This window comes from Ornithorhynchus anatinus, unplaced genomic scaffold (genome assembly GCF_004115215.2).
Source record: "Ornithorhynchus anatinus isolate Pmale09 unplaced genomic scaffold, mOrnAna1.pri.v4 scaffold_79_arrow_ctg1, whole genome shotgun sequence".
NCBI lineage: Eukaryota > Metazoa > Chordata > Mammalia > Monotremata > Ornithorhynchidae > Ornithorhynchus > Ornithorhynchus anatinus.
Window position 1 is genome coordinate 83,198 of NW_024396935.1, and position 16,499 is coordinate 99,696.

Sequence of the window (16,499 nt, forward strand, 5' to 3'; positions counted from 1 at the left end):
GCTCCGCTCCTCTGCCGCCCACCTCCTCACCGTCCCTCGGTCTCGCCTATCCCGCCGTCGACCCCTGGGTCACGTCCTCCCGCGGTCCTGGAATGCCCTCCCTCCTCACCTCCGCCAAACTGATTCTCTTCCCCTCTTCAAAACCCTACTTAAAACTCACCTCCTCCAAGAGGCCTTCCCAGACTGAGCCCCTCTTCTCCCTCTACTCCCTCTGGCACCCCCCCTTTACCTCTCCACAGCTAAACCCTCTTTTTCCCCTTTTCCCTCTGCTCCTCCACCTCTCCCTTCCCATCCCCACAGCACTGTACTCGTCCGCTCAACTGTATATATTTTCATTACCCTATTTATTTTGTTAATGAATTGTACATCGCCTTGATTCTATTTAGTTGCCATTGTTTTTACAAGATGTTCTTCCCCTTGACTCCATTTATTGCCATTGTTCTTGTCTGTCCATCTCCCCCTGTTAGACTGTAAGCCCATCAAACGGCAGGGACTGTCTCTATCTGTTGCCGACTTGTTCATCCCAAGCGCTTAGTACAGTGCTCTGCACATAGTAAGCGCTCAATAAATACTATTGAATGAATGAATGAATACTAAGCATTTGGGTAGACAGAGGTTAACCTGGTTCACAGGTACAGTGTATGGCTTTGAATTTTTCAGCCTCACCAAATTGTCAGCCAAACACAAACCTTACTTTGGCATTTGTACGTTAACTTGAAAAGTGAAAATATTCCCCTAAAAAATGCTATATCAGTGTCATCATCAGTGGTAATTATTGAGCGCTTACTGTGGGCAGAGTTCTGAACAAAACGTTTGGGAGAATACAATACAACAGAGCTGGCAGATAATGTTCCCTGCCCACCATAGGTTTAGTGTGTGGGAAGCTAATCATTTTTCTAGCCCCTGCAGCATGGCCTAGTAGAGTCAGAAGGACCTGGGTTCTAATTCTGGCTCTGCCTCTTGTCTGCTCTGTGACCTTGAGCAAGTCACTTAACTTCTATCCCTCAGTTACCTCGTTTGTAAAATGGGGGTTAGGACTGGGAGCCTCTTGTGGGACAGGGACTATATCCAACCTGATCAATTTGTATCTACTCCAGTGCTTAGTATTGTGCCCGGCACACAGTAAGTGTTTAACAAATCCCGTAAATCTAACAAAATTGACTCAATGTATTCACTTTCTTAATTGCTTCCACTGCATAATTCCTCCACCACACTCACTAGTTTTGGAGGTGGAAGGAAAAGTTCATTTTGTAAGTAGTGATAGCACATCATTATCTTTGTTATTTGCAGCGCTGTTTCCACTTTTGCCTCTGTCTCTCCATCCTCATGGTGAGAAAAAACAATAACACCATTCTGAGTAGAAATATGACAGAATAAATAGATGAATTATGCAGGGTAAAACAATATAAAATAGGACATACACAATTCTTGTCTTGTCTTATGCTGTTGAGTTGTTTCTGACCCATAGCGAGTCCGTGGACACATCTCTCTCCCGGAACACCCCGCTCTCCAACTGCAATTGCTCTGGGATTATATCCGTAGAGTTTTCTTAGTAAAAACACAGAAAGAGTTTACCATTGCATCTTTCACACAGTAACCTGGAATCCTTACTTTCGACTCTCTCCCATGAAGCTGCTGCCCAGAACAGGTGAGTTTTGACTTGTAGCAGATTACCTGCCACTCGCTAGCCACCATCCAAGCTAGGAATGGAATGGATATGCCTCTGCTTGACTCTCCCTACCTTATTTGAAACTGGTAGAATACTGGAAACTCTTCAGGTGTGATTCTGAAAGGGGGACACAAATGCTAGAATTTAAGTGCACAGGAATGTTGTTGGATTGAAACACTCTGGAAGGAGAAGATTAATTAGGGAATTGCTCCTTGAAAAGCTGGATTTTCAGGAAACATTTCAATCAATCATTTTGATTGAAATCAATCAGTTTGATCAATCAGTAGTACAATACTCTGCACCCAGTAGTTGCTGAATAGCTCCCACTGACTGACTGACTAATTTAACTGGGGACTGATCCATATTAATAACAATGATGGTACTTATTAAGCACTATGTGCCAAGCACTGTTCTAAGTGCTGGAGCACTGTTCTAAGCACTATTAGGTGGTCCATAGAACCAGAGAATAGTAGTCAGGATCAGGTAGCCTGGTCTTGGTTCTGGTTAGATCCCTTAGACAAGTTTATCAGGGATCCAGGTTGGGAGATGGGAGATGTTAGCTGGAAGATCTTATTTTGAAACTTCTATTTCCTGGTAATTTATTGGAAAAAAAAACCCCAAAAACCTAACTGTGGCCTTTAGTCAGGTTTCAGAATCTTCTGCATCCAAGTGCTACTGGTAAAGAAATTTTAAAAGATATGTTTGTAAGGGTTTGAAGTTCTTGGGAGTTCAAAAGAGTTTGAAAACCAAGGGTGATTTATTGATTTACTAATTGATTGATCAATAAGAACTAAAATCATGGTGCAGAGACTGGACAATGGAGATTTCTCCCAGGTCTATGCAATGAACTCAAGGAAACAGAAACTCAAGGTTGTGGGAGGCAGTTGGAGGGAGCCATATTTGAGCATTGAGTCATGCTATTGGAATTAATACATGGAAAAAATAGTAATAATAATGATGGTATTTGTTAAGCGTTTATTATGTGCCAAGCACTCTTCTAAGCACTGGAGTAGATACAAGGTAATCTGGTTGTCCCATGTGGGCCTCACAAGTCTTAATCCCCATTTTCAGATGAGGTAACTGAAGCCTAGAGAAGTTAAGTGACTTTCCCAAAGTTACACAGCTGACAAGTGGTGGAGCTGGGATTAGATCCTACAACCTCTGACTCCCAAGCTTGTGCTCTTTCCACTAAGCCATGCTACTTCTCATCAAGCATTGTCACCCAGAAGTTTTTTTTTTAATGGTATTTGTAAAGCTCTTATTATGTGCCAGACACTGTATTAAATGCTGGGGTACATACAAGTTAGTCAGTTTGGACAAAGTCCCTGTTCCACCTGGGGTTTACAGTCTTAATCCCCATTTTCCAGATGAAGTAACTGAGGCACAGAGAAATCAAGTGACTTGCCCAAGGTCATAGAGCAGACAAGTGGTGGATCTGGGATAAGAACCCAGGTCCCTCTGACACCTTATACTCTGTCCACTAGGCCACATGACTTCTCTTTGAAAAGATACAGAAACAGGTCAGAGTCCCATCTACAGGTGTTTATGCTCTGCTCAGTGCCGAATGTGCATTGACCCAAATTCTTCAATGTAGTGGCAGGCCAAGAGGAAAGTAATCTGTGGCTATAGGTGGAAGAGTGCCATTTTTGTTGTTATTATTTATGGTATTATGTGCTCACTGTGTGCCAGGTACTGTTCTAAGCTGTTGGGTAGATACAAGCTCATCCGGGTGGACACAGTCCATGTCCCACATGGGACTCGCAGTCTTCATCCCCATTTCACAGATGAGGTGACTGAGGCCCAGAGAAGTGAAGTGAACTGCCTGAGGTCACAGAGCAGACAAATGAAGGAGCAAGGAATTACAACCCAGGTCCTTCTGACTCCCAGGCCCATGCTGTATCCAGTTGTCTGTGAAGTAGGGAGAGGATTAAATGCTAAAATATGGAAGCACAGGTTTGGACATCAGATGACCTGGGTTCTAATTCCAGCTCTGCCACGTGCCTGCTGTGTGACCTTGGGCAAGTCACTTAGCTTGTCTGCTGTGTCTGACCTGAGTATCTTGTGTCTACCCCAGCACTTAGTACGGTGTTCAGCACCTAGTATGCACTTAATAATTACCACCTGACTTTCTCCCTTTATTCGTCCACCCCTCCCAGCCCCACAGCACTTATGTACATACCTCTAATTTATTTGTTTATATTAATGTCTGTCTCCCCCTCTAGACTGTAAGCTCGTTGTGGGCAGAGAACGTATCTGTTTATTGTTCTATTATACTCTCCTAAGCGCTCAGTACAGTGGTCGGCATACAGTAAGTGCTCAAAAATTATGATTGAATGAATGAACTATGTCTCCCATTTATCTCTCCTCTACAGGGCTACTCGGTTGATGAGCAAGTAGTAGAAGGAGCCTGTTGGGAAGAGGCTTCCAAAGACACAATCAAGAAAACTACCAAGCCGTGCCCTCATTGTCAAATTCCGGTAGAGAAAAATGGTGAGTCTGTAGTAAAGGATACAAGGATCTTTTCCAGTTCTCCGGTTAGATAGGGGTTGTGTCCTTGCCAAACCCCGCCTCCAGGGAACATCTCCCTGTAAACTCCTCCTCTAGACTGTAAACTCACTGTGGGCAGGAAATGAGTCTGTTTACTGTTATATTGAAATAATAATAAAAATAACAATAATAATGGTTATTTGTTAAGCACTTACTATGTGCCAAGCACTGTTCTAAGCACTGGGGTGGATACATGGTTATTAGGTTGTCCCACGTGGAGCTCACAGTCTCAATCCCCCTTTTACAGATGAGGTAACTGGGGCACAGAGAAGTGAAATGATTTGCCCAAAGTCACCCAGCTGACAAATGGCGGAGCCGGGATTAGAACCTCTGACTCCCAAGACAGTGCTCCTTCCACTAAGTCATGCTCTCCCAGGCACACAATAGAGTGCTTTACATGCAGTAAGCACTCCATAAATTCAATTGAATAAATAAATGAATGAATGCAGTAGTCCCAGGTTTAGATGCCAGGTTCATGTGCACAAACTGACTCCACCTTAGGCCATATGTGAATTGAGGGATTTGTTAAGCACTTACTATGTGCCAACCAAGATAATCAGGTCAGACACTAATCCCCATCCCATATGGGGGCTTGCAGTTAGGAGGGAGACCAGGTATCAAATCTCCATTTTATAGATAAAGACACTGAGATTCAGAGAAATTAAGGTCACACAGCAAGCAAGTTGTAGAGCCTGGATTAGAACCGAGGCCTTCTTTTTCATCCCTTCTTCTCTTACAGGCCTGGGAGTCAGAAGTACCTGGGATCTAATCCTACCCTCTGCCACTGTGTGGCCTTGGTCAAGTCATTTAACTTCTCTGTGCCTCAGTTACCTCATCTGTAAAATGGGGATTGAGACTGGGAGCCCTACATGGGACAGGGACTCTGTCCAGCCCAATTATCTGGTATCAACCCGAGCACTTGGTTCAGAGCCTGGTACTTAGTAAATGCATAACAAATACAATTATCATTATTACTATTCACCCTTCTCTCCTATCCCTCCCTCTTCTTCTCCTCCAACCCCTTCCCCAATCCAGGAATCACAAAAAGGAGCTTTTATGTAACCCAGACTCATTCCACTTCTAAGGGATCAACCCATGGCCTGGAACCCGAAGTAGAGGCATTTTTGGTCCCCACACTCCCCGTTCCTCCTCACCTTCCCCCGATCTCCATCAGCAACAGAATCATCATCCTCAGTATTCAGTCTTGCAGGCAGGAGACAGTTTATTAGAGTGAAGAGTGGCAGAGATGCATGTTGCCAAAGTCCTGGCACTAAATCCTGGACAGTGTCACCCCCTGATCTTCCCTATTAGAATCCTGAATTACCCAATATTGATACATTCAGCAGATCTCCGTTAGCATATCACCACTGTGTTAGTGACTACCAGAAGACAGAAAATTGTCCATGAGATCTAAGCTTTGGGCAACATTTATCTATATATATATAACATCAGTGATTTCTCTGTCTTTTAAGAGTCATTATTAATACAGTCTATGGTATTTCCATTTGCTTTCCAATGCATTTTCTTTCCCTTGGGGTGATTCTGTCCTGTTCCTGTCATTTCCATTCAGTTCAACTCTTTTCATAATGTTGACATTCCTCATCTCTAAAACAATGGTTCAATTCAACCATCATGTACCACTAAGCTTTACATAGCATCATTTCAAGTGATAATTGGGTTTAGATATGTCCCTAAAGATCAGTTTATTCATAGCACTTTGCATGTAAAATTCAGTTTAAAACATTACAACCTTTTGGAGGTAGAACTTGGACTTTATCTTAGGCTGAATTATTTCCAAGTACTTCCGGGAATAATTATATCCAGTGTTCCTCTACACTTAATTCACAATGAATTCTCAATGAGTAAGAAAATTTTGCGGCATTAACAGGGATCTGAATTCACCAGAAGTGTTTTAAATGGTCTTATGGCAGGTCTTGACTAATAATAATAATGTTGGTATTTGTTAAGCGCTTACTATGTGCCGAGCACTGTTCTAAGCGCTGGGGTAGACACAGGGGAATCAGATTGTCCCACGTGGGGCTCACAGTCTTAATCCCCATTTTACAGATGAGGGAACTGAGGCACAGAGAAGTTAAGTGACTTGCCCAAAGTCACACAGCAGACAAGTGGCCGAGCCGGGATTCGAACCCATGAACTCTGACTGCAAAGCCCGTGCTCTTTCCACTGAGCCACGCTGCTTCTCTAATAATGTGGAAGAAAGAACTGGACATTTATTGGAATGATTCCATAAAAATGCCCACACAAAACACTTTTCTGAATCAGGGAGGTAGTTCGGCTTAGTGGAAAGAGCACGGGCTGAGAGTCAGAGGACAAGGGTTCTAATCCTGACTCTGCCACTGTTCTTCTGTGTGACCTTGGACAAATCACTCAACTTCTCTGTGCTTTAGTTCCCCAGGTAGGACATAGACAATGTCCAACCTTTTATGTACCCCACTGCTCAATATGAGGCAAGTCCCATTGAAAAGAAATCATTCAGGAGAATCAGTGCTCTGCACAAAGTAAACCCAATTTGAAAACTGTGTAGGATTTTTCCTATTTAAAACACAGGCATCTTTTTTTGAAAACCTACTATAAAGGATAGAGCTCAACTAAAACACTGTAGAGAGCATACAATGATGACTCATGTTTTCTGGGTCCTCAAGAAAAATAATAACCTTCACTGAAGTCTTAACACTACTACACAGTGATTGATCTTCAATTGAATGTGCAGCACTTAAATGGCCTTACAATTTTTTCCAAGAAAACTACATGCCTTAAACCCTATGGGCAGGGAATATGTCTTCTCATTCTATCAGATTGTGCTCTCCTAAGCACTTAGTACAGTGCCTTCCCCCAAATAATCCCTCTTTTCTCTGGCTTGCTTTCCCTTCTGCATCATCTGTGCCCTTGGGAATCTGATATTGGCCCCACCCTAAACTCCATAGCACTTACTACATTTCTTTAAATTATATATTACCAATTATGTATTTACGTTAATGTCCACCTCCACCCCAGACCGTAAGCTTGCTAAGGACAGAGAATGGGTTTGCTAATTCTGTTGTACTCTCCCAAGTGCTTAGTACAGTGCTCTGCACAACAGTAGGTGCTCAATAAATACCATTGATTAATTAAATGATTGCTCTGTCCACACTAAGCACTCAATAAATATAGTAGATTGATGATGAATTAAATTTGAAAATGAGGTAGTAAAGAATGGTAAAATCTGTCTTAAGAGCAAATAATGAACTGAAACATGAGATGTAGTACAGAACAACCCTTTGTGATAACAAGACAAATTCCTATAATCTTTTCATCCATTCATTCATTCAATCGTATTTATTGAGTGCTTTCTGCATATAAAGCACTGTACTAAACACTTGGGAGAGTACAATACAACAATAAACAGACAAATTCCCTACCCACAATGTGCTTACAATTTAGAGAGGGGGAGACAAACATTAATATAAATAAATAAATTACAGATAAGTACATAAGTACTATGGGGCTGGGAGGGAGCAAAGGCGGCAAGTCAGGGCAATGCCGAAGGGAGTGGGAGAAGAGGAAAGGGGGGCTTAGGCAGGGAAGGCCTCTTGGAGGAGATGTGCCTTCAATAAGATTTTGAAGGAGGGAAGCGTAGTTCCTCTCAGATTTGAGGAGGGAGGGCATTCCAGGACAGAGGCAGTACGTGAGTGAGGCGTCAGCGATGATATAGATGAGATTGAGGCATGGTGAGAAGATTAGCATTAGAGGAGCAAAGTGTGGTGTGAGCTGGATTGTAGTAGGAGACAAGGTGAGGTAGGAGGGGACAAGGTGATTGAGTGCTTTAAAGCCAAAGGTGAGAGGTTTTTGCTTGATGCAGAGGTGGATGAGCGACCACTGGAGTTTTTTGAGGATTGGGGTGACATGTCCTGAATGTTTTTGGAGAAAAATGACCTGGATAGCAGAGTGAAGTTTGAATTGGAGTGGGGAGAGACAGGAGGCTGGGAGGTCATCAAGGAGGCCGATGTAGTTTTCCAGTTGGGATAGGATGAGTGATTGTACTACAATGGTAGCGGTTTGTTTGGTGTCTTATAATGAAGAATGGATTCTGAGTGACACCTGCACCTTCCAGTAATAATAATGATGATGATGGTATTTGTTAAGTGCTTACTCGTGCCAATCACTGTTGTAAGCGCTGGATGGATGAATGATGCAGATTTTAAAAAGAGGTGAGATCTACTCAGATTCATTCAGTCCATATCCTTCTTATCAGTCTTAGCAGTTAATTGATGGATTAGAAGGGAGTCATGTAAATGCATGTCTTTCAATCGATAGTCTGAACTGAGCACCTCCTGTGTGCAGACCACTGTACTAAGCGCTTGTGATGTCCAATAGTGTAGTTTTACATATTTGTGTCATTTTCCTCTGAACTGTAAACTCACTGTGGGCAGGGAGTGTGTCTGTTTCTCTCCTAAACACTTAGTTCAATCCTCCACCCAGAGTAAGCATTCAGTAAGTACAATTGACTGACTCACTACCATATAGCCAACGATCATGTCCTTCTTTCTGTCTCCCCTGGAGGATGTATGCATATGAAATGCCCACAGCCTCAGTGCAAATTTGAGTGGTGCTGGACCTGTGGATTGGAATGGAATTGCAACTGCATGGGAGATGACTGGTTTGATTAGACATGGAGTAAAATTAAGAGCAGTAAAGCTCTCCATTGGCAATTTTAATACTGGGAATGAGAGCACAACAAATCTATAGTTCTGTTGATATTTGCTTAGTTTTCTTTCTCCCCCCAAAAAGCTGGTTCATCTGTAAGGGTTTTGTTTTTTTTTTTCCTAATACTCTATCAGAGAGAATTATGGAAGAAATTCCATCTTTACATGTGATTGGATAGACGTATCTAAGTGTTGCAGTATTGTTTACTGGTAGCATCTCAACGTGACGGTCACTTCTGTGCCAAAAGGTAGTTGACTGTAGTTTCGTTTCCTGGTGGATTTGCTAGACTAGTGTTCCCCTTGAAACTAACTCCCTCTGGCTTCATTTATTCTATTTTAGCAGGAGGAGCAATGGTTCAGTGAGCCAAGGATGTGTTTGGAGTGAGCTTTGAGGTTCATTTTATACCACTGGGTTTGTTACAATTGAACTGCAGTGGATTTTTTTTTAAAGATGTCTCTCCGGCTTTGCTAACTAAAGCATTCTATATATTTCTTTGAGAGAATGCCATTGCACAAAGGATTTCATGGTGCCCAAAGCAAGAGACAAACTGTTTGACAAATAGATATTTTGGCTGTCAAGAATTGCACCCATTAAACAACACTGTAAATTACATGATTAAAAAACATTTGTTATCTTTAGTTTTCCATTGCATCTGCTAAAGATACAAATTACTATATCTAAAAAACAGATAAATGGTTGAAGTCTTTTTTCTGGAGCCAGAGCAATGCAGAAGCCTCAAGTGCTGCAAGTCAGTGTCCTAAAATATGGCACTATCCCCTCTATGCCTGTGAAGACACAGTATAAATAAGCTTTAACCTCCAATATATTTGTGTCCCGATGTCAACCACTTTGGGCTGAATACATCTGTTTTTTAAATATAGTAATTCCAATAACATTCAGAAACATCTCATGGTTTAAAAGTCACTTTGAATGTAGACATGTTTTTAAGTTATAGGGTGAGAGCTCGATCCATTGTGAAAACTTAAGCTAAGTTAGAAACTCACAAACTTAATGTGTGATTGGACTACAAACTATAGTGTTACTAAGGCAGCACTATTTAAATAGCAACTATGAAGTAAGGATATTCAAATATTCACGTCGTCAGATCTGATCCCAAGCAATCTTCAGGGTTTCCATGCACTTTTTAGTGCTGACACTGGGCAGAGAAAATGAAAAGGGAAAGGATAAGACGTTAAAGCTCTCTCTTTGCTGCTGTACTGCAAACACAATTGTTACTGTCTTTGGAAAACATGGATATTCTGCAGGGCAGAACTATACCCACAATGCAAAGCACCAAGGTGAGCATCTGGAACATACTCGTTGGAACCTGTGCCTTGACTGGACATCATTAACATTCCTGTAAAATAAACACAACGCAAAATTGCTCCAGAAGCAATCAGTCCCATGAGAGAAAAATGTCTTGGTGATTTTTTAGATGGAGTCACAAATTAGAAGATGATGAACTCTGTTGAGGGGTAGATCAAGGGTGGAAAAGTGGAAAGTGCTAGAGAAAGGAAAGAGGAGGGCCCTTGATTTTACAGGGTCCCTGTGTTGTCTGTAGAGCTGCCTTGCAGATTCAGAGATGACAGTTCCTTCATTACTGCAGAGGCAATGTAATTAATGGCCCAAATGTCACTGTCTTGAGCCATCTGGGGCTGTTGGATATTTTCAGACAAGCACTTTAAAAAGGTTCTTTCATAATGTCTTTTAGTTGGATTCGGGGATCCGTGAATCCCAGAATCATACCTTTTCCTGTCTCATAAACCCTATTGCTATGTCCAACAGGGCAGAGCAAAAGAGGAGGTTCAAATCAAATACCTCCAGGGTGAGAACTATCAAATGCAATCAAATAAAAATCTGTGGGCTGAAAAGCAAATTTCATCAGCACATGGTTCTCCAACAACATCAGATATAATAATTCCAATAACATTCAGAAACATCTTGTGGATATATTCTTTGGTGGTAATCTAGGTATTCTTCTGTCCCAGGTGCCTTGACCAGATTTCTTGATTTGGGCCAAAGACCAGAATAAGGCTGACAGTGACACAGAGGAAGGTGGATAAAAGTTCTGGTAAGAGATTTGAGAATTAGGGTGAATGGGGATTGAGGAACAGAAATTTCTTTATATACTTTCTGTTTTGGGTTTCAAATTAGCTCTGAGGCAAGTCACTGTTACCTAGCAAGTCGGTGTTACCTACCTGACTCAGTAACTTAGGTAAATGAACTCCCAGCACAGGAACACTGGTCTGACATTTAGCCCAAAGTGGTTGACATCAGGACACTCAAATATATTGGAGGTTAAAGCTTACTTATACTGTGTCTTCACAGGCATAGAGGGGATAGTGCCGTATTTTAGGGCACTGGATTGCAGCTCTTGAGGCTTCTGCATTGCTCTGCCTCCAGAAAAAAGACTGCAACAATTTATCTGTTTTTTAGATCAGGTTGGAGTTTCTGCTAGGCTCCGGTTTCTGAGTTGGGCTCAGGGATCGCTGACTCCCAGATCTGAAAATCCTTAGAGTAATCCAGAATCTTGGAAAGATTCTGAAATATCTCAGGGGTGCATGAATAATAAGCATGAGAGAAAAAGAGTTACGGGCCTCTTAATCATCATCTAGTGTTCTACGTTGGATTGTGAATCATAAGCTCAGTTGGGCCTTTTGGTGCTTTTGATGGAGAATGCCAAGCAGTGTTAGGAACCGATAGGCAGACAGACAGGGACTGCTTAGTGACCACAATATGCTTTCATTAGAACCAAATCCTGAACCTTCCTGCCCAGGTGGGAGACTTGCAAGATGGTGGATGCGTGTTGAGTGATGTTGCCTCCGAACAGAACCAGCAGGGATTTGAGTTTGCTTCCTCCTTTCTCTTCCCCAAAATCAGCAGGTCTCCCATCAGGCCCCTAGGCAAGTGTCCAACTGCCTCCTGAGGTAGTCTGACCCTGCTTATGACTAAAAGACCAACTTCTTTCAACTAGATATTTTGTCAATATTCATTAGCACCAATACTTTGTAACTTCCTATCAGGAGTAGGTTCGGGGATTTGAACAGGATTGAACCACATCCTTAACTCTACTCCAGCAGTTTTCTTAGCTGTCTTGCTTGAGAATTTCACGCTGGAAATTGTTGTTTTTCATGGCAATTCCTGTTCAGGTTCAAAATGATGTTTCACCATCATTTTAACTGTGAGCCTCACGTGGGACAACCTGATTACCCTGTATCTACCCCAGCGCTTAGAAAAGTGCTCTGCACATAGTAAGCACTTAACAAATACCAACATTCACGTCCAAAACTGAGCTCCTTATCTTCCTTCCCAAGCCCTGTCCTCTTCCTGACTTCCCTGTCACTGCGGATGGTATGACCATCCTTCCCATCTCTCAAGCCCGCAACCTTGGTATCATCCTTGACTCAGCTCTCTCATTCACCCCACGCATCCAATCCGTCACCAGTCCCTGCCGGTCTCACCTTTACAATATCACCAAGATCCGCGCCTTCCTCTCTATCCAAACAGCTATCTTACTGGTACAGGCTCTCATACTATCCCAGCTGGATTATTATGTCAGCCTTCTCTCTGATCTCTCTTCCTCCTGTCTCTCCCCACTCCAGTCTATTCTTCATTCTGCTGCCCGGGTCATCTTCCTGCAGAAACACTCTGGCATGTCACTCCCCTCCTTAAAATCCTCCAGTGGTTGTCTATAACCTCCGCACGAAACAAAAACTTCTCACTCTGGGCTTCAAAGCTCTCCATCACCTTGCCCCCTCCTACCTCTCCTCCCTTCTCTCTTTCTACTGCCCACCACACACACTCGGCTCCTCTGCCGTTCACCTCCTCACCGACCCCCGTTTACATCTATCCCACCGTCGACCCCTGTCCCACGTCCTCCCACTGTCCTGGAATGCCCATCCTCCTCACCTCCGCCAAACTATCTTCCCCTCTTCAAAGCCCTACTGAGAGCTCACCTCCTCCAAGAGGCCTTCCCAAACTGAGCTTCCCCTTTTCCCTCTGCTCCCTCTGCTCCCTCTCTGCCCCCCCTTCACCTCCCCTCAGCTAAGCCCCCTTTCCCCACTTTCCCTTTGCTCCTCCCCCTCTCCCTTCCCCTCTCCTCAGCACTTTATAATATATTTTTATTACTCTATTTATTTTATTACCCTATTTATTTTGTTAATGAGGTGTACATCCCCTTGATTCTATTTATTGTGATTAAGTTGTCTTGTTTTTGTCCGTCTGTCTCCCCTGATTAGACCGTAAGCCCGTCGATGAGCAGAGATTGCCTCTATCTGTTGCCGAATTGTACATTCCAAGCGCTTAGTACAGTGCTCTGCACATAATAAACGCTCAATAAATATTATTGAATGAATGAACAAGCGCAATTATCTTCACACCATTTGAATGTGTATGAACAATGTACCAAAGTGCTAAGCACTTCATGGTGTTCAGCAATAAAGGACTTGAAGATGATGTCTCTGTTTTCTCTGTGATAAGTGGAAAAGATCTGTTTAGTCATTATTCCCAGTCCAGAAAGGAATTTATCTCACTGGAAGGTAGTTTTTTGGCAAATGTTGGAATTTTGGTGTGGAACCACACTGCCAAGTAAGTCGCAAATTTGCATCCCGATGCTGGAGTTTCTGGAGGTTTGAAATTTGAGCCCCATGGAATGAATCCAAATCACAATGGCTATTCAGTTGATCGTTAGCACAGCATCCTCATTTTTTTTTATGGTATTTGTTAAGCACTTAATATATGCCATGCACTGTAATAAGCGCTGGAGTAGTTACAAGATAATTAGATTGGGTGTTGCTGATCCCACAGAAGGCTCACAGTTTTAATCCCCATTTTACTGATGAGGTAACTGAGGTAAGTGACTTGCCCAAGGTCACAGAACAGTTGCCAAGAGGTGGTTATCCAATGGGTCAAATATTCTTCTGTCTCACCTATCTTGGCTGAGAGGAGTACAATGCCAAGTCTGCAATAGAGATAAATTACTCTTTTGTAAGACTAAGTGATGGACATATGCCATAGATCTTATGTTGCATTGTATGCCTATTAATAATGTTATACTTCTACCATCCAAGTGTCTTTTGTAGTTGTCTACAAGTGCAGAGAGCCATGCTGAGCACAGAGCAAAGCATATAAAACGTACACAGTCCTCTCCTCTGGGAGCTCACAACATAAAGCAGGATGCATCCTAGAAGATAAGTATGTCATTTATTCTTTATATTGTCTATCTCCCCCTCTGTAGTATAAACTTGTGGTGCCATTCCTGTTATGCTGATGTGCTGAGCTCTCCCATGCACTTAGTTCAGTGTGCCCTGCACACTGTAAGCGCTCCTTTAATACGATTAATTGATGGGTAATTCTACAACTGCACAATATCAAGAAAACACATCAATTCCTCACATGACATTCTTATATTAGGTATATGTAGTAGTGATTGTTGGTTTTGGAATGCTATTGAGAATGAAAGGTGAGTTGTGAAAATTGTGTTAATGGAGAAGGAAATATCAATAATGGCTGACTATCATCTCCCTGTTAGAAATGGTAAGGTCTTTCAGGACAGGGATCATATTTTGTAACTCTTGCTTCAAATGTCGAGCACGCATTGGGTATTCTTATTAATACTGTTAATACTTGCTTTGATGCTGTCAATACTTCCATTTCCATTACTAAGGAGTCTTCAGGGAGCGGAAGTGTTTGGTGAGGAAGTGTGAAGGACACGCAAGGCCTATTCAACAGGAGCATTCTAGAAGATGTTGTGGAGATGGAAATAAAATAATCCCAAAACAAGTGATGAGTAAAAATAAATGCCGAATGAATGAATGAATAATAATAATAATAATAATAATGTGACTATTTTACGCCAAGCATTACACTAAAGTGGTAAGACCCCAGGCTCGGGAGTGAGAGGACATGGGTTCTAATCCCAGCTCCACCACTTGCTTGCTGTGTGACCTTGGGCAAGTCACTTCACTTCTCTCCCTCAGTTACCTCATCTGTGTAATGGGGATTCAACACATGTTCTCCTCCTTGTATATATTGTAAGGATAGAGATGGCGTCTGACCTGATAACCTTGTATTTTCCCCAGTGCTTAGAACAGTGCTTGACACATAGTAAGCTTTAGAAATCCCCTTATTATTACTACATGTCTTGAGCTCTGTTGGGCAAGGATATCAGCAGTACATGGCAAAGAAAGCTTCCCAGGCCCCTCTCAGATTACCCCTCCCATGGGTTTGCAGTAGAGCTGAAAGGCCAAGGCTGGCAACATCATTCACATTTCCAGTTAGTATTAAAGCCTTTTTTCTAGTCACTGGGAGGTCCCTCAGGGCAGTGAGGGCCTCTACTAGTTGGGGGCAGGTGAAGGAGGGGAGAGGAGGAAAGCAAAGATAAAGTGGGACCCTCCCTCCTTGCTGACTAAGCAGGACTCACCAAGGAACTCTTCCCTGTGTCTGCTGGTCTGGCCCCTCTCAACAGCTGTCCTGGGAGAAGATGGGGACAGGAGGACAAACCACCAGGCTCACAGGCCATATCCCCTCCCTCTTCTCCCCATCTCCCAAGCCAACAGTTGTTCCTTTCTGGAGTCCTATTCACCAGGAGCAGTGAGACCTCTCAGCTATCAGTTTCTTCCAAGCTCTGAGCACGTGTGTGTATGTGTGTGTGTGTGTGTGTATGTGTCTAGAATATCCCACCCTAAATGGATACCAAGCCCTCCCCTAAAATAGCAGTGATATGCTTAACCAGTTCAAGGCCAACAAAGCAAACGGGTCCCATTTAGAGCTTATTGATCAAGGCAATCCTGTAAACTGGCCCACTCAAAATCCCAAAAGCTTCACCTTCCTGCCCAGGGCAAAGTTGAAATGGAAAGGAGAAGAGGGAGGAATGAATGAAAGGAGAGGGGCTCAATCAATGAATGCTTGCTGAAGAGGAGGGGAAATGGAGGCTATCAAAGGCATGCAAGGAAAGGTAGGTGTTCAGAGAAGGTTGGGGAATAATAGAACAATGGTTTTAAGCACTGAATACTGTTTTTAAGCTCGAAGGTAAGGGCAAGATAACCGAGTTGGACATAATCCCTGTCCCACATAGGGTTCATAGTCAATCCCCATTTTATAGATGAGGAAACTGAGACACACAGAAGTTAAGTGACTTGCACAAGGTCACACAGAAGACAAGTGGTGGAAGAGGGATGACAAGCCATGATGAGACTCTCAGATCTGTGCAGTAACACCCCATCTACTCATGTGGCCCTAAGAAAACCAGTTTCCACCTAGATAGCACCTCTGAGAGCCCCTGGGTCCAATTCCATCTTCTCCCTGAAATGCAGTTTCCTTATCATGGTAGGTTTATTTCCCCTCCCCTTAGCACAGATGGGAGTCCTTGGTGGGTGAGTCAGTCAGTCAAACAATTGTATTTTTTGAGCACTTACCGTGTGCACAGCTCTGTTCTAAGCTCTTGGGAGAGTCCAATATAACAATATAACAGAGACATTACCTGCCCACAGTGAGTTTACGGTCCTTTTGCCTGTGCCCACCTCTCAGGACAGAGATGACCAGTGGTGACTTTACTAACAAATCGCCAAGCGCCAAAGCT

General features: G+C 42.9%; 1 long non-coding RNA gene across 2 annotated transcripts in view; it reads left to right on the forward strand.

Moving 5' to 3' along the window:
- LOC103169387 overlaps positions 1 to 14,734 on the forward strand; it is an 84,738-nt gene extending 70,004 nt beyond the window's left edge. Inside the window, exons 1-5 of one of the 2 annotated variants that reach the window (XR_003756712.1) lie at positions 1,606 to 1,648; positions 4,042 to 4,159; positions 10,909 to 10,991; positions 13,990 to 14,113; positions 14,586 to 14,734. This is a non-coding gene — a long non-coding RNA (uncharacterized LOC103169387). Of the gene's footprint in view, positions 1 to 1,605; positions 1,649 to 4,041; positions 4,160 to 10,908; positions 10,992 to 13,989; positions 14,114 to 14,585 lie in introns of those variants that run through there. The other variant, XR_003756713.1, reaches the window with a different exon arrangement.
- Positions 14,735 to 16,499: the final 1,765 nt, after the last annotated feature.